Source organism: Gossypium hirsutum, chromosome A13 (genome assembly GCF_007990345.1).
Source record: "Gossypium hirsutum isolate 1008001.06 chromosome A13, Gossypium_hirsutum_v2.1, whole genome shotgun sequence".
NCBI lineage: Eukaryota > Viridiplantae > Streptophyta > Magnoliopsida > Malvales > Malvaceae > Gossypium > Gossypium hirsutum.
In genome coordinates, this window is record NC_053436.1 from 39638843 (window position 1) to 39663785 (window position 24943).

Here is a 24943-nt window from a genome sequence, read left to right on the forward strand (position 1 = left end):
TAAGTAAAAATTTATATTTTGGCTCAGGTTTCATATAAAGGTTCATCAAGAAGTATTTTCTGGCTCAAAGAATAGGTATTAAAGATAAATAACAGGGTTAGCTTTTTGGCTCTTGGGGTATTCTAAACAATGCCTTTGGTCATCCTTAGGTATCTCAATATTCACAACTCTAATCAATTAAACAACCAAAAATTCATCAGTTTATCATTCATACTAGCATGATCGTTTCCTTGTATTCTCCATATTATTTGGTACATTCAATTGCTTTAATGCCTATTTACAATGTAATATATAAAACTTAATAGTCTAACAATCAAAAATTTAAAATCACCAATCCTCATGCCAAATTTATTCCAAATACAAGCAACCTATGTACATGCTCGTAACCAATCAATTGTATTTCTACAATCTCAAGCACACAAATGATAAGAAAAATAAGGAAAGAAGTTACCCCCACACTTTATATAACACATTGTCCTTAATGTGTAGCCATTAAAAAGATAAGGAAAGAAGTTACTTGATTGATCGTGATAATTCCATAGGCTATTGATGGGTGCTTCCTCTATTGCTTGTTGCAAGCTCTAATTGTTATGCCTCCTTTATTTGGCGTTCCTACATAGAAATTTTAACACAAAATAACAACCATACTATTACTCTTACTCCTAACAACCTAAATATATTAAAAATCATCCTAAATTAATACAATATTTAAAAAAATAACTAAGAATCAATCATCCTCAAAATCCATCTCATCATCTCTTTCTTTTAATTCCTCCTCTCTTTCCTCTTCACTTTTATGCCCCTCTTCCTTCTCCTCAGGATGTGTTAGCCCAAACATATCTGGCGTATAATTAGGTACCTTAATATTGTTCTATCATGCAAAATATTGAAAGATTAGGCCCAATTCCTACATCCAATATATCATCCAATCCAGCTTTGGATGACTGCTATCTCAAACTTCTTGTTAAGCTATTGATTTTTTTTCCTTTGAGGCGAAGTCGCAATTGTTATTGCCTCTTATTGGTGTTTGTTCCACTCCTTTATTTTCTTTGCCTGAAGTTCAATATATTGTGTAAACATAGTGTCATTGATGATGCTTTGGGATGGCTTCATTGAATGTTTTGTGGATGCCATTGGAACACTTACTTTTCTACATAAAGCCATCACTAAGTGGGGGAAGAAAACTCCCACTTTCTTACCACTGGCACATCTTTTCACATTTTGGTAAATCAATTTCCCAATGCATATTTTTTTCTCTACAAAATAGCATAAAGTAGAACCTCTCGGAAAGTATTGACATTAGATTCATTTAAAAGTAGGAACAACTCATGTGCATAAGAATTGAATCCACACTTTAGCTTCAGGAAACAATATAGCTTGATGAAAAAAAGTTAAGATATTGGTACCTAGGCGATATTTCCATTCTCCCCTTCCTTCAGTTAAAAAGTTTATAATGTTATCCATATATATATCTTGAAAATATTCTAAGTAAATTTCATCAATAAAATCTTTTTCATAGTATGGGGCATTATAAAAGTCAGAAATAATTTGAGGGGTTACTCGCATAGGTACCGTTTCCCACATATGGCCTTTATTGCTCCTAAACTCTTGGTCTCATAAAGATACATAAAACTCTTAAACAACATGGACCATAATGATGTCTTTTGGTATCGTCCAAAAACGTTCCCACCTATGATATCTAACCAAAAGCCATATTTTTGTACAAAGAATCATTGATAGATCAAATCCCCTCTCTTGGATGAAGGTTTTCCCTTGAAGTTAAACAAAATATTTTCCCACATTTGGGTTTGAAAGACTAGAAGGGTTAGGAACCGTCAATGATTTTGGTTCATTAGTTCTTCGAACCTTTCTAGGAGGCATAATGTTTAATTTTACTAACTAATGAAATATCAAACAAATATGTTCAATGCAACAGTAAAAGTTGAGTTTAGGAACCCTTAACCTTGTATAAGCCATTGGATTCCTCATCATTTTCGTTTGTTTGTTGTTCCTTAAGATGTTTCTATCCTTTCTTGCATAGAGTAAGATTAAAAGAACAAATTTTCCAAACAAATCAAAAAAGAGGGAAAAGTGATAAGAAAACTTGGTAATAATTTAGGATTAGTCTCGTAATGGGTAAAATTCAATAGAAACACACTTAATTTGTAAATTGGAATAGGCCCTGATAGTTGGAATTTATTACAATTTAGTCCCTAATAGTAAAAAATGAATTAGATATAGCAAATGAACTCAATTTAAGTTGAAATTTTTAGGCTTGCATAATTTTGACTAAAAGAAGTTCGGTAAACATTTAGATCTAAAATTGGGTTAGTTTTACCATAGGTGGTATAATGACGAAAAGGCCTTTTAGTTAAATTACCTAGGAAAAGTTTAAAATTAGCTCATAATTTGCTTCTATGTTAATAGATAACTAATATCCAGATAATATTGAGGTGTTATAGGGTCAAGGTGTGTCTTGGGTGGTCGTTAGTCAAAGAGTCACTTAGGTAGCTAATGTAACGCTTCGAATTCGAGGCTGTCTGTCCTGGTCAGGTTTGGGGTGTCACATTATACTTAGAAAAACATGTTTATTTCTATGTCCATATTTAACTAAGGATTCCTTTGAATTTATGGAAGTAATAGGGATGGGTTAGGTTTGAAACAATTTAATCACATAAACCTAAAAGCTATACAAGGAAATAGAGCTTTTTCGAGTTATTACGAACCTTAAATTTAATCTGGTTAGGATCTAAATCAAGCATGCACCTTCCAATTATTGTGTCCATTAATTTTCATCTGGTTAGGATCGATCAACTAATTCTAATGCATTCAAACATATTTTAATGCATGAAGTACATAAATGATTTTAATTGGACGAATGAATGTCTAAGGCACAAAACATCATAAGCATTAATCAAACAAACTTTGTCAAATTAATGTAATCATTCCAGCTCAAACAAAATTAAGCTATCATTGTTAATGGAAAAACATTAAAACAATTTGTGAACATGTTGAATAACTAAGAACAAAATAAAGAAAAGGAAGAAAAAACTTTGAATGATTTTAGCAGTCCTCCAGAAATTAGTCACAGTGGCTTCCTCCGATCCTTGTGTTTGCTCCTTCGCAAAACGTTCCTCAAGGTGGTTGGCCAAGAGTGGATATCCTCAGGGTAAATGCTAGCTAAAGATAATAGGGAGTGGAGATCCCTTATGTGTGGAAGAAAGGGAAGAAAAGATGAGAGGAATGTATAGATGGATTAGTGAGTGATGAGGGATGATTGAGTGAGAAGTGAGGGATGGTATTTATAGTAAAGGGATGGCATAAGAGTTTGCTAAAAATAGCTTGAAGATCCCTTGGTTCTCTCCTTTGCTTGACTAGCCTTGAAGTGTGGAGAAGGAGCTATGGTTGATTGATTCATACTTGATTTCATGCATGAATCATGCAAAGGGTTGGACAGGTTCTTGGATATTGGTTGGGAACTGATTTCTGATTCTTTCACAAGTGCATGGACCTCCAAATAATTTTCCCAAAGGTGATTTGGGATACTCTTATAGCTTTTCTGAATTTGGGCATGCCAGATCCCAAAATTATGAACAAATACTACAATGGCTGGATAGCGTAAGCTCCAAAATGATCTGTCCAATTAGTCCACAAAATGATAACTATAAAAGAAAATACAAACGAACAAGTAAGCTTAGGAAGCTTAATAAGTCCATAGTCTAAACGTCATTTAACTTATATTAACCAAGATAAATAAACAAGAAGATAATTTATAACTCTTGATAACCAAATACAAGTTCACACCATATTAGTATTTTTTCCTATATATATATCACATAATAGCACCTTCTCAAAAGGCTTAACCAATATCATCAACCAAATTTCCTCAATGTAACCATCCACATATATAAACAAGAAATTCATCATAATATTTTTTACTTAACAACACCATAAATATGAAATAGAATTAAACAAGTAGATAAGTTGTAAATCAAATAACATATAGCCCAATGAACTATAGTAACTTGACTCGGATCCTCGGGTAACTACACCACACCAAAGGCATCATAGATGTATAACTGAGGCACCGAACTGCAGACAGAGGCACAAATGTGCAATCAGAGGCACCAAAGTGTAATCCCGTACAAGTGCGCATACTAACCCTATTGGTATGTCAATCGTATCTTAATCGATTACAATGTTCAAATGGGCACTTAATAGAATTCTTAACATTATAAATTTGAGGAACGTCCATAATATCCATACACATGCTATAAATCAATTACATTCATTTCAATATCAACCATATTATTCACCAATTACCAAATAATCAATTCTCACTTGTACTTAATTGTAAAAAATTTATGATTTCAATTTACTATCATAATTCAATCCGGATAAAGTTTAACCAGATTATAATATATCACAAGTTATAAATATATAAATATATTTATCTATACTATGAACTTACCTACTATTCACTACAGGTTTCTTCGTAGGGATTACTCTGTAATTTTTTTCTTTTCTTTGGTTATTGTCTTTTTGAATCAGTTCCTAATCTATATAGTAATTAAATTCAATTTATTAGCTTCACATACAAAAAAATTCAATTCAATGCCAAAGACCCTTATTTTTTCACTTTTACAAAATTTCCCAAACTTTTACACTTATTCAATCTAGTCCTTTAAACTGAAACTATTAACAATTCCATTATTCATCCCCAACAACCAAAATTGATTATACCAATAGCTCAAAATAGTCCCTAAGCATTTAAAAATTACAAATTTTTACATGAAAATTTAATTATTTACACATTAGTCTTTAAACCCAAAACTAATAAAAATTCTTTTACACAATCTTCATAACCAGCATTCAAATTTATAACTCCATCTTAAAAACTCAAGAACACCGAAAATCCATTATTTTTGTAACACCCCAAACCTGGCCCAGACGTTATGGCCGAATCTGATGTGCCACATTGAAGTTAAAAACCCATGTTTCGTTTTAGTGCTTTAAAAATCGACTTTTGTTAAGCTAACAAAGTGAATGGGAGCTAGACACCAGGTAGGAATCCATAACAGAGGAGGTGTGCCATGAAGGCTGCTTAAGTACCAAGCTCTTGTAATGGATCCAATCCTAGACATGCCCACAACCATTGCCACACTTGGTTAAATCGAGTTGTAATTTATTTAAGTTGATATCTTTGATAAATCGGATAATCGTGGCGTGGTGTTATTTTGAAAACAATTATCATTTTGAAAACACGTCCTAAGTCTAGCCCATTTATTAGCAAACAGATTAAAGTTATTAAAGATAAAATTATCCCAGAAAAATAATTAAAATGGCCTTATTGCAACTCAAAACCGAACAATAATATTAATAAGATAAAACTTATAAAGAAATAAATCGGCTACTTATTGCAATTAAAAGAAACAGAAACAGTAGTGTGGCCATCTTCGAGTCCCTCGTAGCTCCAAACCATCTAAGCTTAGGGATTACCTGCACAGTTAGAAACGGGGTGAGTTTACGAAAACTCAGTGTGTAATCCCAATAACAAACAAACAGTGAAAACACAGAATCAGTACAATCTGGGCCAAAGCCCTATTTAGTCTTGACATATACTGGGCTGAAGCCTTTCATTTAACGGTTACTGGGCTGAAGCCTTTTCATAAATCATATCACTGGGCCGAAGCCTTTTCATGAATCATATCATTGGGTCGAAGCCTTTACTGTAAACGGTATGGCCCTGAGGCCCATTTCAATATCACATGTAATGTCAATGGATGTACTCCACCCGTACCAGCCAAGCTCTCCATGTGGGGAATAACTCAACCCACCTAACCAAACTCTCCACTGGCGGCATAGCTGCTTTATCATATAACTGGAGGCCTAGCCTCTTTTAATAACTAGGGCAAAGCCCTTTTTAATAAACTGGGGCAAAGTCCTTTCGGTAAACTGGGGCATAGCCCTTTTAGCACTTCCTCCATTTATAAAACCTAACCCATGCAACATGTCATGTATGCAGAATGTCATGCCCATATTTGAATCAAACAATCACAGTCAAGTCATTCATATCACCAACATATATTCACAATCAAATTCGTCAACCATACAGTCCAAGTCAATCACTTGCCCACAAGGGCAAAACAGTCATTTAACACCCTAGGGGCAAAATGGTAATTTTACCCCACAAGGGTATCTCGGTAATTCTACCCTACAGGGGTATTTCGGTATTTCTACCATACAAGGGCATTTTTGTAATTCTACCCTACAAGGGTATTTCAGTAATTCTACCCTATAGGGTTATTTCAGTAATTCTACCCTACAGGGGTATTTCAGTAATTTTACAAATCGAGGGTATTTCAGTAATTTTGCAAACTGAGGGTATTTCGGTAATTTTACAAATCGAGGGTATTTGGGTAATTTTATAAACTGAGGGTACTTTGGTAATTTTACAACTGGGGGTATTTTAGTAATTTGGTAAACTAAAGTATTCTAAATAGGGATAACAATACGAATGGGCCTAAAGCCCTTCTCGGCCCAAATGGGCCCACACGCTCGTGTGGCCCTTTTAGCCCAAATCTAGCCACAAATATGAGATTCACCTAGCCTAGTCCAATATTTACTACACAATCAAACAACTTATCCAATTGGGCCCGTAGGCCCATTGGGCCCACATGGCCCCTTTCGGCCCATCGCGGCCCGAAGTAGCCATCCTATAGCTAGAGTAGTGAGAAATACACACCTGATTGGCGTCTGGAGTTAATCCAAGCTCTGAGCACTCTTAGCCGACGCCCAACCCAAACGAGCACGCCATACAACAAAAGGGATCAGCCAAGGAAGGTGCCTTTACTCTCCTCATGGTTCCCTCTATTTAAAGCCAGCTTCGCAACCACTCTTATGTTAGCTTCCCGATGTGGGATCCCTCCAACATCAGAGTTTAAATTCAACACCAACTCTTGCCGCCCCCTGTTAGCAAAATAAATGCTCCTTACTTGCCATGGGATTCGAAGCCATGCCTCCCCTCAAATGCTCCACACGCTACTTGCCACTAAGCCATAAGGCTTTTTGTGTCATATTTTATCCCCAATTAATTATAAGGTCTAAAGGCCAAAGTCCAGGTTCCCTAAAAAAACCAAAATAAATTGCAAGAGCCAAGGCTTGAACCCAGGCTCCCATACAACCTTAATGACGCCACAACCACTAGACTACAAGCTTCCTTGTGTCATTTATTTAACACAATAATTTAAAAACCCTCATCCAAGCATCTAGGTTTTTCTTCTCTTAATACCAAAATTTTTGCTAAAGCCCATGTTTGAACCCAAGATTTTTCTCACAGTTCTCAGGGCCATTAACCACCAAAGCAGACATTTAATTGTGTTATTTTATCGCACAATTAAATACCTATATACAACCTCCTTACGGACCCGCACTCAAGGCCCAATACTTTTAGGCCCAAATTCGGGGTGTTACAATTCTACCCCCCTTAAAAAAATTTTGTCCTCGAAATTTTCCACTCTCAGACTACACCACCACACTTCCGTTGTCACTCTGATACTAATAATACTAACATACACCCAAAACATTTGTCCATCGGAGTGGATAGATTTCACATGCAACCAATTTCTACATTTCCAGAACACACACCAAATAAATACTAAATCTAAATTCAAGCGTTACAGTTTACTCTAACTAGAAAGTTTCAGTATTGTGCTACTATCTATAGTAGTTTCTCAATATAGCACTTCAATTTATAACAGCAAACAGAGTTAGAAAACTTACAGATTTGGTGCCGGAGACTCGGTGTGCCACACCTCCAGTAACATCTTTTCAGAAACAAGTCAAGTTTCGTTGAGAGATTTCAAAACAAAATTTTAGAAAAACCCTTTTCAAACCCCAATTTCGGAAAAAGAAAAGAAAAAAATAACAATAAATTTTTTTGCTACCCATACCACAGTCGAGTTTTGTAACCTGGCTCTGATACTACTAAATGTAACACCCCAAACCCGGCCTAGACATTATGGCCGAATCTGATGTGCCACATTGAAGTTAAAAACCCATGTTTCGTTTTAGTGCTTTAAAAACTGACTTTTGTTAAGCTAACAAAGTGAATGGGAGCTAGGCACCAGGTAGGAATCCATAACAGAGGAGGTGAGCCATGAAGGCTGCTTAAGTACCAAGCTCTTCTAATGGATCCAATCCTAGACATGCCCACAACCATTGCCACACTTGGTTAAATTGAGTTGTAATTTATTTAAGTTGAAATCTTTGATAAATCGGATAATCGTGGCATGGTGTTATTTTGAAAAATATTATCATTTTGAAAACACGTCCTAAGTCGAGCCCATTTATTAACAAACAGATTAAAGTTATTAAAGATAAAATAATCCCAGAAAAATAATTAAAATGGCCTTAATACAACTCAAAACCAAACAATAATATTAATAAGATAAAACTTATAAAGAAATAAATCGGCTACTTATTGCAATTAAAAGAAATAGAAACAGTAGTGTGTCCATCTCCGAGTCCCTCGCAGCTCCAAACCATCTAAGCTTAGGGATTACCTGCACAGTTAGAAACGGGGTGAGTTTACGAAAACTCAGTGTGTAATCCCAATAACAAAGAAACAGTGAAAACACAGAATCAGTACAATCTGGGCCAAAGCCCTATTTAGTCTTGACATATACTGGGCCGAAGCCTTTCATTTAACTGTTACTGGGTTGAAGCCTTTTCATAAATCATATCACTGGGCCGAAGCCTTTTCATAAATCATATCATTGGGCCGAAGCCTTTACTGTAAACGGTATGGCCCTTAGGCCCATTTCAATATCACATGTAATGTCAATGGATGTATGCAACCCTATTTGGGGAGACTACTCAACCCACCATTTGCTACTCTTCACCCGTACCAGCCAAGCTCTCCATGTGGGGAATAACTCAACCCACCCAACCAAACTCTCCACTGGCAGCATAGCTGCTTTATCATATAACTGGAGGTCTAGCCTCTTTTAATAACTGGGGCAAAGCCCTTTTTGATAAACTGGGGCAAGGTCCTTTCGGTAAACTGGGGCATAGCCCTTTTAGCACTTCCTCCATTTATAAAACCCAACCCATGCAACATGTCATGTATGCAGAATGTCATGCCCATATTTGAATTAAACAATCACAGTCAAGTCATTCATATCACCAACATATATTCACAATCAAATCCGTCAACCACACAGTCCAAGTCAATCACTTGCCCACAAGGGCAAAACAGTCATGTAACACCATAGGGGCAAAATGGTAATTTTACCCCACAGGGGTATCTCGGTAATTCTACCCTACAAGGGTATTTTGGTATTTCTACCATACAAGGGTATTTCTGTAATTCTACCCTACAGGGGTATTTTAGTAATTCTACCCTATAGGGGTATTTCGGTAATTCTACCCTACAGGGTTATTTTGGTAATTCTACCCTACAGGGTTATTTCAGTAATTCTACCCTACAGGGGTATTTCAGTAATTTTGCAAACTGAGGGTATTTCGGTAATTTTACAAATCGAAGGTATTTTAGTAATTTTACAATCGACGGTATTTCGATATTTTTACAAATCGAGGGTATTTGGGTAATTTTATAAACTGAGGGTACTTTGGTAATTTTACAACTGGGGGTATTTTAGTAATTTGGTAAACTAAAGTATTCTAAATAGGGATAACAATACGAATGGGCCTAAAGCCCTTCTCGGTCCAAATGGGCCCACACGCTCGTGTGGCCCTTTTAGCCCAAATCTAGCCACAAATATGAGATTCACCTAGCCTAGTCCAATATTTACTACACAATCAAACAACTTATCCAATTGGGCCCGTAGGCCCATTGGGCCCACATGGCCCCTTTCGGCCCATCGCGGCCCGAAGTAGCCATCCTATAGCTAGAGTAGTGAGAAATACACACCTGATTGGCGTCTGGAGTTAATCCAAGCTCTGAGCACTCTTAGCCGACGCCCAACCCAAACGAGCACGCCATACAACAAAAGGGATCAGCCAAGAAAGGTACCTTTACTCTCCTCATGGTTCCCTCTATTTAAAGCCAGCTTCGCAACCACTCTTATGTTAGCTTCCCGATGTGGGATCCCTCCAACATCAGAGTTTAAATTCAACACCAACTCTTGCTGCCCCCTGTTAGCAAAATAAATGCTCCTTGCTTGCCATGGGATTCGAAGCCATGCCTCCCCTCAGATGCTCCACATGCTACTTGCCACTAAGCCATAAGGCTTTTTGTGTCATATTTTATCCCCAATTAATTATAAGGTCTAAAGGCCAAAGTCCAGGTTCCCTAAAAAAACCAAAATAAATTGCAAGAGCCAAGGCTTGAGAACCCAGGCTCCCATACAACCTTAATGACCCCACAACCACTAGACTACAAGCTTCCTTGTGTCATTTATTTAACACAATAATTTAAAAACCCTCATCCAAGCATCTAGGTTTTTCTTCTCTTAATACCAAAATTTTGCTAAAGCCCATTTTTGAACCCAAGATTTTTCTCACAGTTCTCAGGGCCATTAACCACCAAAGTAGACATTTAATTGTGTTATTTTATCGCACAATTAAATACCTATATACAACCTCCTTACGGACCCGCACTCAAGGCCCAATACTTCTAGGCCCAAATTCGGGGTGTTACAATTGTCCAGTCCCTAAAACCTTAAAATTTTTACAATTAAATCCCTGGGTTTAATAGAGTAAGTTGCAACAATCATAAAAATATAAAAATTTCTAAAAACGATCAATTACTTACCATGCAAGAGAGAGAAAGCTTGATTGATCCTAAAGGGGAACAACAATGGTGGTTTTGGTTTTAGCTAAGTGGAGAAGAAGTTGATACTAAATATTTCATCTTTTACATTATAATTCTTATTTTCCCTTTTACCAAATTAACCCTTAATACTAATCAATATTTCACTATAAAGACAAGCATGACCGCCCACTATTCTTGATATTGGGAAATTTTCTTATCAAGGTCACTTAACCATGCTAAATGCTCAATTTAAATCTTTGACTAATAGATTGAATCTTTTCCAGCTTTTACAATTTAATCTTTTTTTTTGCCGAATTAACAAGCTAAACATTAAAATTTCTTAACCAAATTTTAATACGACTCTATTATAACTCTATAAACATTAAAAAGATAATAAAATATGAACTCACTTGTTGAAATTGTGGTCTCAAAACCACTGAAAAATAACATATGACGCAAAGTAATTGCGTTATTTGTTGTTAAGTACTCTGAATTTAGTGGTTGTTACATCTTGACAAATATGTTATTATTGTTTGTAATGTCAAAGTTGAGTACTGGGAACCGATAATGGAACTCCTTCCTCTTTAAGTTTTATTAGAGTTTAAACATGATGGCAGTTATTTTAAATAACGTGAATGTTGCCAATTATAAGGTTTGAAAGTTGGAAATTTAGGTAATTAAATTATGCAATTTATCAAGTTTTGAAAGATGAAATTTGAGGAGCTAAAGATGTAACTTGTGATGTCTAGGGGTTGTTACTTTGATGATTAAACGTAGTACTAATATGTTGATTAATCGATGATTATTGTGGTACAAACAAATGAAGTTTTTAGCTGTCTAAAATTGGTCAGCTAGATTAATTAAATTTTGCAAATTCTAGTTACTGTAGGTTGGAAAGTGAAATGTTCAAATGTTTTGCTTAAGTGGATTAAATGTGTGACAAATTCCATTCCATCATTTCACTTCAAAACAGGGTAGGATGTCACGTTCTTCAAACTAAATTAATACACTGCATGGTCGTGTATGATTATTAATGTAAAATACTAGTGGTATTGATGTATCATTATTGACTTATAAGTCAAATTTATATATGAGTATCGTCTATATGAAATGTTATAATTATTATATTGTGTTGACTATTTTGGGGTGTACAATGAAATGCTTTGCGAGTAAATCTATGAACCTTGAACTCATGATTTTTCATTTAAGACACTATTTCATGGTTAAATGTTGTCCATTTTTTTAGTGAATAATGAGATTGTTTGACTGGTGATGGAATGGTGATTATTTTAGACATAACAATGTTGTCCAATATGTATAATTAGGACTGTGCATTTTGTGCATAATGAGGTTGTCTAAATAAATATATATAAATGTAATTTGACATTTCATGTTTAATTATTTTCAAAAAAAATAATAATTGAAAAAATAAATTACCGATTATCTAAAAATAAATACTAAATCGCTGCTCGAAAGTGCTTGTGTAACACCCCAAACCTAGCCTAGATGTTATGGCTAAATTTGGTGATGTCGCATTGAAGTGTTTTTTGCAAGGAGTGATATCGTTGAAAAACTTTTTCCATTTTTTCCTTTGTTGTGTGTTCTTAATGTAGATTTTAGGATGTCTCGTTCAACTCCAAAATTTAAGTCATTTGGCAAAAAGTTAATCATATTTAATTGTGATTAGTTCTAAAACATTATTTGTTGCGGAAGCTTCTAAAACATGTTGTGTAAACGTGGTATTTTGAAAAACACATTTAACTTTTTGAAAACCCACGTCCTACTACTAGCAGATATAAATCAAAATAATTAAAAACCCAAAATTAAAGATTAAAATTTAAAGAGGCCTTATTATAGTAAAATACCCAAAATAAAACTACTAATAATTTTAAAAACCCAATGAGAAAGTCTGTGCGGTTTTGTGGCCACCTTTGAGTCCCTCGCAGCACCGACCGCATAAGCTTGGGGATTACCTGTACAGACAAACAGATGGGCGAGTTATGAAAACTCAGTATGTAATCCCATATCAGATAATCAATCAGAGAGCATATACAGTTTGGGCCTAAGCCCAATTTAGTAACGATTCAACTTCAGTTAGGGCCTTAGCCCATTACAGTATCAACAACAGTGTGGGTCTGAGCCCATCTCAGTAACAGTACAGTACATATATGCAATCAATAACTCCTACCCAACCAGCCTCTACACTCCATCTCCGTCCAACCCTACACTCTATGTGGGAATAAAATCAACCCACCCATCCTTACACTCCAAGTAGTACCAGTTGTGGCACTAATCAGTTGTGGCACTTCCTCCAATCACAGTAAATCCCATCTCCATGCAACATAACATGCATCATGTCATAATAACATACGCGTGATCAATAAATATAAAATGGCATGCTCAAACATAGTCATACATCTCATAGGGGCATATCAGTCATTTTACCATGTAGGGGCATTTTAGTCATTTTATCAATTAGGGGGTCAGGTACACTGTAACACCCCGAACCCGAGACCGTCGCCGGAGTCGAACATGAGGTGTTAACAGACTTCAAACCACTTATTAAAAAAAATTCCCAGACAAGCTGCCAATCTGCGTACTAGTCGCTTTAAAAATCATATCTTGAGTTCTGAAACTCGAAATCCAGTTCCAAAAATTTTCTCCGAAGCTAGACTCATATGGCCATCTACATATTTTTTTCTAGAATTTTTGGTTGGGCCAATTAGTACATTTTATTAGTCAAAGTCTCCAATGTTACAGGGATCGACTACACTGACCTTTGCGCATTACGACTTGGATATCTCCCTGTACAGGGCTTCAATACTGATGTCGTTTGTTTCTATAGAAACTAGACTCAAAGGGGAATCTGTTCACATATGGCATGACTTCTAATTATCTCTGGTTAATTTATAATGAATTTCCAAAGTCGGAACAGGGAATCCAGAAATCGCTCTGGCCCTGTTTCACAAGAGTTTAATTATCTCCTAACATACAGCTCATATGGTCGTTTCGTTTCTTCTATATGAAAATAGACTCATCGAGCTTAGATTACATAATTTATTCATTAATTAATTCCACTCCTACTATTTTTAGTGATTTTTCAATCTCACGTCACTACTCTGCCAGCATCTGTTACTAAAGCAACTATGCCTATTTCGTGATTTCTCCTTGATCTAACTAGTAATTCATCATACATATCACAAATTATGATCATGACTAGCCATGCCAAAGGCTAATCATTGTCAAACATCTCCTTACTACACTATTGCCATATCATGAATTTTAACACCAAAAATAATCAACCATGACATATGGCATAAAAATCGAATTACCAAGACTTACGACCTAACATTATAGAACCAAATCCAACCGAACATTTATGCCATTTTCGCATGGCTAAAAGTTTACATACCAAATTTCAACAAAACATATTAGCCTATACATGCCGAAATGTTCTCCTAGACCGACTAAAAAGAAGATACCAAAAGTTGCTAGCCGGTGTGATGACTTCGATGACGGCCCGATCACGCAAAAAGAGACGAGTCCAAGAAACCTAAAATAGGTGACAAGGAAACACCGAGTGAGTATATAACTCAGTAAGTCATAAGCAATGCACTACCATCCATTAATAACATTATCACAAGAGGAAACAAAATGGAACGAGGCTAGTTACTCCATCCATACCGAACCATACCATAGTTCCTTAGACCTATCGGTTCAATCTCATACCAAGTCATGCATTCACAATCCATATACTAATCAATAGGATATTTGAGGCATTTTCATACATCATTTTATTTTCGTTACAATCATACAACTAAACGACCTTTCACATATTCCACGATAAATGTTATGTACGTGACTTCAATTATAATTGTCACATAGGTTCAAACTTACCAAGCTCAACTCCAAATATAAACATAGCGCCTATTAGCCATGAACTCAAGGTACTTACCCGATCCGCTGTCCGTGATCAACTCAATAATGTCGCACACTTAGTGTCCATAGTGATTCAAAAATATATATTAAGTCCGCACACTCAGTGCTATATAATCAACTCGCACACTTAGTGCTATATAATCAAACTCGCACACTTAGTGCTGTACAATTTAAACCTGCACACTTAGTGCCAATCTCATGATCATAAATGTTTATACCCGCACACTTAGTGCCGAGATCAACAACTCAATACATCTCACCTCTTTTCTTTTCATTCAACACTTTCATCACCACATGCATACATGTATATAAATTTATCATTCCATTCGGCATAATTACATAGACATTATGTCTATTTAGATCAATACAAAATATATGCTTGGTGACTTACCTTATGTTGGGTAAAATAATTCCAAGTCGGCTACTCGATGACCTTCGATTTCCCCTTGTTGGACGCCTCTCCTTTAGGATCTTGAGCTTAAACAAATAAATTAACTCATTGAACCGCTTTACTACATATATTGGTATTCACATTTTAATGATTTTATGACATATGGAACGGCATGGTAAAATTTTTATCTTGCTACCTCATGTTCTTAGCTATTCGGCTAATAACCTTATGCAATTACCATACTTTCAATAATCTAATCACACATGCATATGCATACTTGGACATTCGGCAATCACCTTGCTAATTTTAAACTCAACATCACATAAGCTCCCAAGTGATGGCCGAATATGTATATCTATACTATCACCTATAATTCATCAAATCACAAAATTTCATCTCATGAACACTCGACCCATTTTTACCCCATATGGCCGAATGTGTAAGATTACATTCAACACCACCGATGTACTTAATTAGGTGGCCAAATATACCAAGTTAGACTTGACATTATACGTCACAAGAACTCTAATTTAATTTGTCAATTGCTTGGCCAAGAACTCACAAGTGCCTTATCTACAACCTATTCGGCCTTACTAGTTAAACTTAGCCTTTCATACACTTATCTCTATTGTTTTATAAGGCCGAATCCTTATGTGTTCCAACATCTAGCTTACTCAATTCAACACATCAAAACGACATTTAGGCTGATTTTGCTAGCACACAAGCCTTTGACCGAATGTCCTTGACCTCTAGTCACTTAAATTTTTATTCTTTAAAACTCATCCAAGACCACATTCGGCACCTCCAACCAATAATTTAGATATTCTCAAGTTCATTCACAAGTACAATTATATATCACGTTAAGCATTAATCATTTTGCAACATGAATTCTATAGCATGGCCGAATACTCATGCACATACTCACATAACAACAAGAACTCAATGACACAAAAATCTCCTTTCCAAAGTACATATATACCCATACATAAGGCAACTTCCATTCTTTTCTCCCAACAATGAATCCATGAATTTTTCCATGGGTTAACTAGACTATACCCATATCAACTAAATCTCAATATCAATTAGAATAAAAATCACAACGCATACCTTTCCATTGAAATAGCCATGGCCGAATGCCTTGGTTTCTTTTTTTTTTCAATCTTTCCTTTCTCAATTTCGGCAAATGAAGAAGATGGAAGATGAGCCTTCTTTCACCTTTGTTTTCTTTACTCACGGCAATTGTAACAAGGAAAAGGATGAACACTCCTTCTTCCTCCCTTATTTTATTCATCTTTTTCCTTTTTAATTCCTTTCTTTAATTTATTATAATTTACTTACCAATATTAAATAATAAACAACATAAACTTGGAGGAATGGAGCCATGCTTGGCCGGCCACTTAACATGAATTGGGCACTTTGACATGCAAACCCAAACTTTCCTATTTTAATACTATTTGGTCCTTACTTATTTACCTATCATAATTTTCTAAGTCTCTCAACTAGATCCTTTCAAGCAAAATTCACATTCCTAAGATAAAATTAAAACATCAAATTTTTATACAAGTACTATCACACATATAAGATATGCAAATAAAATTTTAACTAAATTTTATGACTCGGTTTTGTGGTCCCGAAACCACATTCCGACTAGGGTCAAATTAGGGCTGTCACAACTCTCCCCCACATAAGGATTTTTCGTCCCCGAAAATCTTACCAGTGAAAAATTTAGGATATCGATCCTTCATAGAGTCCTCAAGTTCCCAAGTGGCTTCTTCGATTCCGTGTTTATGCCACAACACCTTCACTTATGGGATTTTCTTATTTCGCAACTCTTTTACTTCACGCATCAAAATGCGAACTGGCTCTTCTTCATAACTCAAGTTAGGCTGAATCTCGATCTCAGATGGAGTGATTACGTGCGACGGGTCGGACCTATATCGTCGAAGCATCGAGACATGGAAAACGTTGTGAATCTTTTCAAGCTCAGGGGGTAAAATTAATCGGTATGCAACTGGTCCAACTCGTTCGGATACCTCATACGAACCGATGAACCTCGGACTTAGTTTGCCGTTACGACCAAATCTAAGCACCTTCTTCTAGGGTGAAACTTTGAGAAATACTTTGTCTCCGACCTGATAGTCAATGTCTTTTCTTTTCAAATCCGCATACGACTTTTGACGATCCGAAGCGGCTTTCAAACTTTCGCGAATTACTCAGACTTTCTGCTCGGCATCCTTAATCAAATCAACCCCAAGGATCTTACTTTCACTAAGTTCAGTCCAAAATAATGGGGTACGGCATTTACGACCATATAAAGCCTCGTAAGGTGCCATCTTAATGCTTGACTGAAAACTATTGTTGTAAGCGAATTCGATCAACGGCAGATATCTTTCCCATGAACCACAAAACTCTAAAACACAACATCTCAACATATCCTCGAGTATTTGAATTATCCGCTCAGATTGGCCATCGGTCTGAGGATGGAATGCGGTGTTAAAGTGCATCTTGGTACCCAATGCTTCTTGTAATTTCTTCCAAAATCGCGAGGTAAATCTTGGGTCTTTATTCGACACGATGGAAATAGGTACCCCATGCAACCGAACTATTTGGGAGACATATAATTCTGCAAATTTATCGAGCGAAAAATCCGTACGGACAGGGATAAAATGAGCAGACTTGGTCAATCTATCAACAATGACCCAGATTGCATCTTTCTTGCTTGATGACAATGGCAATCCAGATACAAAATCCATCGTTACCCGATCCCATTTCCATTCGGGTATCATGATCGGCTGAAGTAATCCCGACGGCACTTGATGTTCCGCTTTTACTTGTTGGCATATCAAACACCTTGAAACAAATTCGAAAATGTCTCGTTTCATACCGGGCCACCAAAATTGACGTTTCAGGTCATTGTACATTTTAGTACTACCTGGGTGGACTGACATTCGACTACTGTGAGCCTCGTCCAAAATCATTGAAATAAGTTCCAAATTTCTTGGAACACATAATCGACCTCTGAACGTCAAGCAATCATTGTCGTCAATCCGAAACTCTGATTCCTCATTCGAAGCACATTCAGCTCGTTTAGTGACCAATTCAGCGTCGACTTTCTGGAATTCAAGTATTTGACGAATCAATAATGGTTTGGCCTCTAATTCAGCTACTAGCACCCCATCGGGTGAGACGGACAAGTGAGCATTCACCGCTCTCAAAGCAAACAGTGCTTTCCGACTTAAAGCATCGGCAACTACGTTAGCCTTTCCCAGGTGATAATCAATAACAAGTTCGTAGTCCTTCAACAACTCAAGCCAACGTCTTTGCCGTAGATTTAGATCTCTTTGAGTCATCAGATATTTTAGACTCTTGTGGTCTGAATAAATATGACACCTTTCTCCAAACAAGTAATGTCGCCATATTTTCAAGGCGAACACTATGGCTGCTAATTCAAGATCGTGGGTCGGATAGTTTCTCTCATGCGGCTTTAATTGTCTCGACGCGTAAGCCACAACTTGACCTTCTTGCATCAACACACAACCTAGCCCAAGTAGGGATGCATCACTATAAATGACAAACTCTTTGCCGGACTCCGGTTGTACTAGCACTAGAGCTTCGGTTAAACAGGTCTTTAGCCGATTGAAACTCTTCCGACAGTCTTCTGTCCATTCAAACTCAACATCTTTTGAAGTAGTTTTGTCAACGGTGCAGCTATCATCGAAAAGCCCTTTACAAAACGTCGGTAGTATTCGGCAAGTCCCAAAAAGCTCCTAACTTCAGTAACATTCCTTGGAGGTTTCCAATCGAGTATGGCCGAAATTTTGTTCGGGTCCACTCTGACACCCGATGCGGACACCACGTGTCCCAAAAAGCTAACCTTTCTCAACCAAAATTCACATTTACTGAATTTTGCGTATAACTGCTTGTCTCGCAAAATCTGTAATACTAACCTCAAATGCTCGGCGTGTTCGGCTTCACCTTGTGAATAAACTAAAATATCATCAATAAACACAACCACAAATCGATCCAAGTATGGCCTGAATACTCGATTCATTAAATCCATAAATACCGCAGGGGCATTAGTGAGTCCAAACGGCATCACTAAGAATTCGTAGTGACCGTACCTCGTTCTAAAAGCAGTTTTGGGTATGTCCGAGTCTCGAACCCTCAACTGATAATAACCAGATCTCAAATCTATCTTGGAAAATACTGAGGCTCCCTTTAATTGATCAAACAAATCATCAATACGTGGTAACGGGTATTTATTCTTTATGGTCACTTTATTCAACTGACGATAGTCGATGCACAATCTCATGGTTCCATCCTTCTTTTTCACAAACAATACGGGTGCGCCCCATGGAGAAAAACTCGGTCGAGCGAAACCTCTATCCATCAATTCTTGCAATTGAACTTTCAATTCCTTTAATTCTGTTAATGCCATACGATACGGGGCTATTGAGATTGGCGTGGTACCAGGTACAATCTCGATGCCGAATTCCACCTCTCGAACCGGTGGCAACCCCGGTAACTCCTCAGGAAAAACATCTGAATACTCACAAACCACTGGTACTGATTCAAGTTTCCTTTCCGTCTCTTTGCTATCAAATACATACGCAAGGTATGTTTCACAACCCTTTTTCACATATCTCTGAGCGGTCATTGAAGATATTATCACTGGCACCCCCTTCAAATCGGTAGACTCAACTCGGACTACCTCATCATTTGCACTCCTCAAATCGATGGTTTTTCTTTTGCAGTTCACCACTGCATCATGTACGGTCAACCAATCCATACCAAGAATAACATCAAATTCGTCAAACGGCAAAAGCATCAAATCGGCCGGAAAACAGGATTCTCAGATTATTAGAGGGCATCTCTTACACACTTTATCAACAAGTACGTATTGACCCAAAGGGTTTGACACTCGAATTACGAACTTAGTAGACTCAACAGGTAGAGTCTTACTGGATGCTAAGGTTTCACATACATATGAATGAGTAGAGCCAGGGTCAATCAATGCAATCACATTAGTATCAAAGAGAGTGAAGGTACCAGTGATGACATCAGGGGAGGATGCCTCCTCTCGTGCGCGAATGGCATATGCTCTAGCAGGAGTACGGTTCTCGGCTCGAGCAGCCGTATCAGAGGCCCCTCTCTGACTACCACCCCTACCTCCTAAAATTCTCGGTGGTCTACCTCTAGTTGTCACTCGACTAGGTCTTGCACCTTGAATCTTATTCTTCTCATCAAGCTCCGTGCAATCTCTAATGAAGTGGTCCTTCGAACCGCATCCGTAACAGGCCCTGTTAGTAGACTTACCCCAACATTCACCTAGGTGTCGTCTTCCGCATTGGGGACATTCAGGTTTCTCTTGACGATTATTTCCCACACTAGCTACCGAAGTAGCTCGGGAGTTCGTCGATGGTCGTGCTCTGATGGAAATTCCCACAGTCGTCCTCGACTTATTAGTGTCCTCCCTGAACTTCTTTACAGCTGAGAACGGAGCTTTACCCGTCGATCTTTTACGATAGTCTCTAGCTTCAAATTCAGCCTTCTTCTTCTCCTTTCCAAGTTCTTCCGCCTTGCAGGCTCGTTCGACTAGTGTTACGAATTCTTTTATCTCCAAAATACCCACTAGTAGTTTTAAATCTTCATTCAATCCTTCTTCGAATCTTTTGCACATAGCAACCTCATCAGCTACACACTCCCGGGCATACCTACTGAGTCTTACGAATTCATGTTCGTATTCAGATACTGTCATACGGCCTTGCTTGAGTTCCAAGAATTCCTTACGCTTTTGATCAATGAACCGTTGACTAATATATTTCTTTCGAAATTCCGTTTGAAAGAATTCCCAAGTAACTCGTTCGTTTAGGACTATGGAAATTAGGGTCCTCCACCAATAGTAGGCTGAGTCCCGCAACAAGGATATAGCACACTTTAGACATTCATCGGGCATGCATGACAGTTCATCAAACACTCGAATGGTGTTATCAAGCCAGAACTCGGCCCTTTCAGCATCATTAGTAACTATGGCCCTGAACTCCTCGGCCCCGCGCTTCCTAATCAAGTCTACAGGTGGCTTACTTAGCCTCACAGGATCAGTAACTGATGGCATTACGGGCTCTTGGGGTGGATTATTCAAATTCGGGAATTGTTGGACAGCCGGATTGGTTCGGGGATATTGCGCGACCCACTCATTCATCATGGTAAAGAAGGCTTGTTTAGCCCCCTCACCTTGATTATTCGCAGATGACTGAGGTTCAACAGGCAGGGTCCCTTGTGCAGGAGCAGCCGCTACACTTTCAACGTCATCCGCCAAGGTTCTCTCTACACCGGGATCCATTTACTAATCAAAACAAAAATTTTAACCGTCAGAAGTCATCACACATTTAAACATTAACATTAAGGCATGTATAGCTAGACTTATACATGCTATGGTAGTCCTAGAACTGACTAAACCATAGCTCTGATACCAATCAAATGTAACACCCCGAACCCGAGACCGTCGCCGGAGTTGAACACGAGGTGTTAACAGACTTCAAACCACTTATTAAAAAAATTTCCCAGACAAGCTGCCAATCTGCGTACTAGTCGCTTTAAAAATCATATCTTCAGTTCTGAAACTCGAAATCCAGTTCCGTAAATTTTCCCCAAAACTAGACTCATATGCCCATCTACATATTTTTTTCTAGAATTTTTTGTCAAGCCAATTAGTACAGTTTATTAGTCAAAGTCTCCCATGTTACAGGGATCGACTACACTGACCTTTGCGCATTACGACTTGGATATCTCCCTGTACAGGGCTTCAATACTGATGTCGTTTGTTTCTATAGAAACTAGACTCAAAGGGGAATCTGTGCACATATGGCATGACTTCTAATTATCTCTGGTTAATTTATAATGAATTTCCAAAGTCGGAACAGGGAATCCAGAAATCGCTCTGGCCCTGTTTCACAAGAGTTTAATTATCTCCTAACATACAGCTCATATGGTCGTTTCGTTTCTTCTATATGAAAATAGACTCATCGAGCTTAGATTAAATAATTTATTCATTAATTAATTCCACTCCTACTATTTTTAGTGATTTTTCAATCTCACGTCACTGCTGCTGCCAGCATCTGTTACTAAAGCAACTATGCCTATTTCGTGATTTCTCCTTGATCTAACTAGTAATTCATCATACATATCACAAATTATGATCATGACTAGCCATGCCAAAGGCTAATCATTGTCAAACATCTCCCTACTACACTATTGCCATATCATGAATTTTAACACCAAAAATAATCAACCGTGACATATGGCATAAAAATCGAATTACCAAGACTTACGACCTAACATTATAGAGCCAAATCCAACCGAACATTTATGCCATTTTCGCATGGCTAAAAGTTTACATACCAAATTTCAAAAAAACATATTATCCTATACATGCCGAAATGTTCTCCTAGACCGACTAAAAAGAAGATACCAAAAGTTGCTAGCCGGTGTGATGACTTCGATGACGGCCCGATCACGCAAAAAGAGACGAGTCCAAGAAACCTAAAATAGGTGAGAAGGAAACACCGAGTGAGTATATAACTCAGTAAGTCATAAGCAATGCTCTACCATCCATTAATAACATTATCACAAGAGGAAACAAAATGGAACGAGGCTAGTTACTCCATCCATACCGAACCATACCATAGTTCCTTAGACCTATCGGTTCAATCTCATACCAAGTCATGCATTCACATTCCATATACTAATCAATAGGATATTTGAGGCATTTTCATACATCATTTTATTTTCGTTACAATCATACAACTAAACGACCTTTCACATATTCCACGATAAATCTTATGTACGTGACTTCAATTATAATTGTCACATAGGTTCAAACTTACCAAGCTCAACTCCAAATATAAACATAGCGCCTATTAGCCATGAACTCAAGGTACTTACCCGATCCGTTGTCCGTGATCAACTCAATAATGTCGCACACTTAGTGTCCATAGTGGTTCAAAAATATATATTAAGTCCGTACACTCAGTGCTATATAATCAACTCGCACACTTAGTGCTATATAATCAAACTCGCACACTTAGTGCAGTACAATTTAAACCCGCAAACTTAGTGCCAATCTCATGATCATAAATGTTTATACCCGCACACTTAGTGCCGAGATCAACAACTCAATACATCTCACCTCTTTTCTTTTCATTCAACACTTTCATCACCACATGCATACATGTATATAAATTTATCATTCCATTCGGCATAATTACATAGACATTATGTCTATTTAGATCAATACAAAATATATGCTTGGTGACTTACCTTATGTTGGGTAAAATAATTCCAAGTCGGCTACTCGATGACCTTCGATTTCCCCTTGTTGGACGCCTCTCCTTTAGAATCGTGAGCTTAAACAAATAAATTAACTCATTCAACCGCTTTGCTACATATATTGGTATTCACATTTTAATGATTTTATGACATACGGAACGGCATGGTAAAATTTTTATCTTGCTACCTCATGTTCTTAGCTATTCGGCTAATAACCTTATGCAATTACCATACTTTCAATAATCTAATCACACATGCATATGCATACTTGGACATTCGGCAATCACCTTGCTAATTTTAAATTCAACATCACATAAGCTCCCAAGTGATGGCCGAATATGTATATCTATACTATCACCTATAATTCATCAAATCACAAAATTTCATCTCATGAACACTCGACCCATTTTTACCCCATATGGCCGAATGTGTAAGATTACATTCAACACCACCAATGTACTTAATTAGGTGGCCAAATATACCAAGTTAGACTTGACATTATACGTCACAAGAACTCTAATTTAATTTGTCAATTGCTTGGCCAAGAACTCACAAGTGCCTTATCTACAACCTATTCGGCCTTACTACTTAAACTTAGCCTTTCATACACTTATCTCTATTGTTTTAGAAGGCCGAATCCTTATGTGTTCCAACATCTAGCTTACTCAATTCAGCACATCAAAACGACATTTAGGCCGATTTTGCTAGCACACAAGCCTTTGACCGAATGTCCTTGACCTCTAGTCACCTAAATTTTATTCTTTAAAACTCATCCAAGACCACATTCGGCACCTCCAACCAATAATTTAGATATTCTCAAGTTCATTCACAAGTACAATTATATATCACGTTAAGCATTAATCATTTTGCAACATGAATTCTATAGCATGGCCGAATACTCATGCACATACACACATAACAACAAGAACTCAATGACACAAAAATCTCCTTTCCAAAGTACATACATACCCATACATACGGCAACTTCCATTCTTTTCTCCCAATAATGAATCCATGAATTTTTCCATGGGTTAACTAGACTATACCCATATCAACTAAATCTCAATATCAATTAGAATAAAAATCACAACGCATACCTTTCCATTGAAATAGCCATGGCCGAATGCCTTGGTTTCTTTTTTTTTCAATCTTTCCTTTCTCAATTTCGACAAATGAAGAAGATGGAAGATGAGCCTTCCTTCACCTTTGTTTTCTTTACTCACGGCAATTGTAACAAGGAAAAGGATGAACACTCCTTCTTCCTCCCTTATTTTATTCATCTTTTTCCTTTTTAATTCCTTTCTTTAATTTATTCTAATTTACTTACCAATATTAAATAATAAACAACATAAACTTGGAGGAATGGAACCATGCTTGGCCAGCCACTTAACATGAATTGGGCACTTTGACATGCAAACCCAAACTTTCCTATTTTAATACTATTTGGTCCTTACTTATTTACCTATCATAATTTTCTAAGTCTCTCAACTAGATCCTTTCAAGCAAAA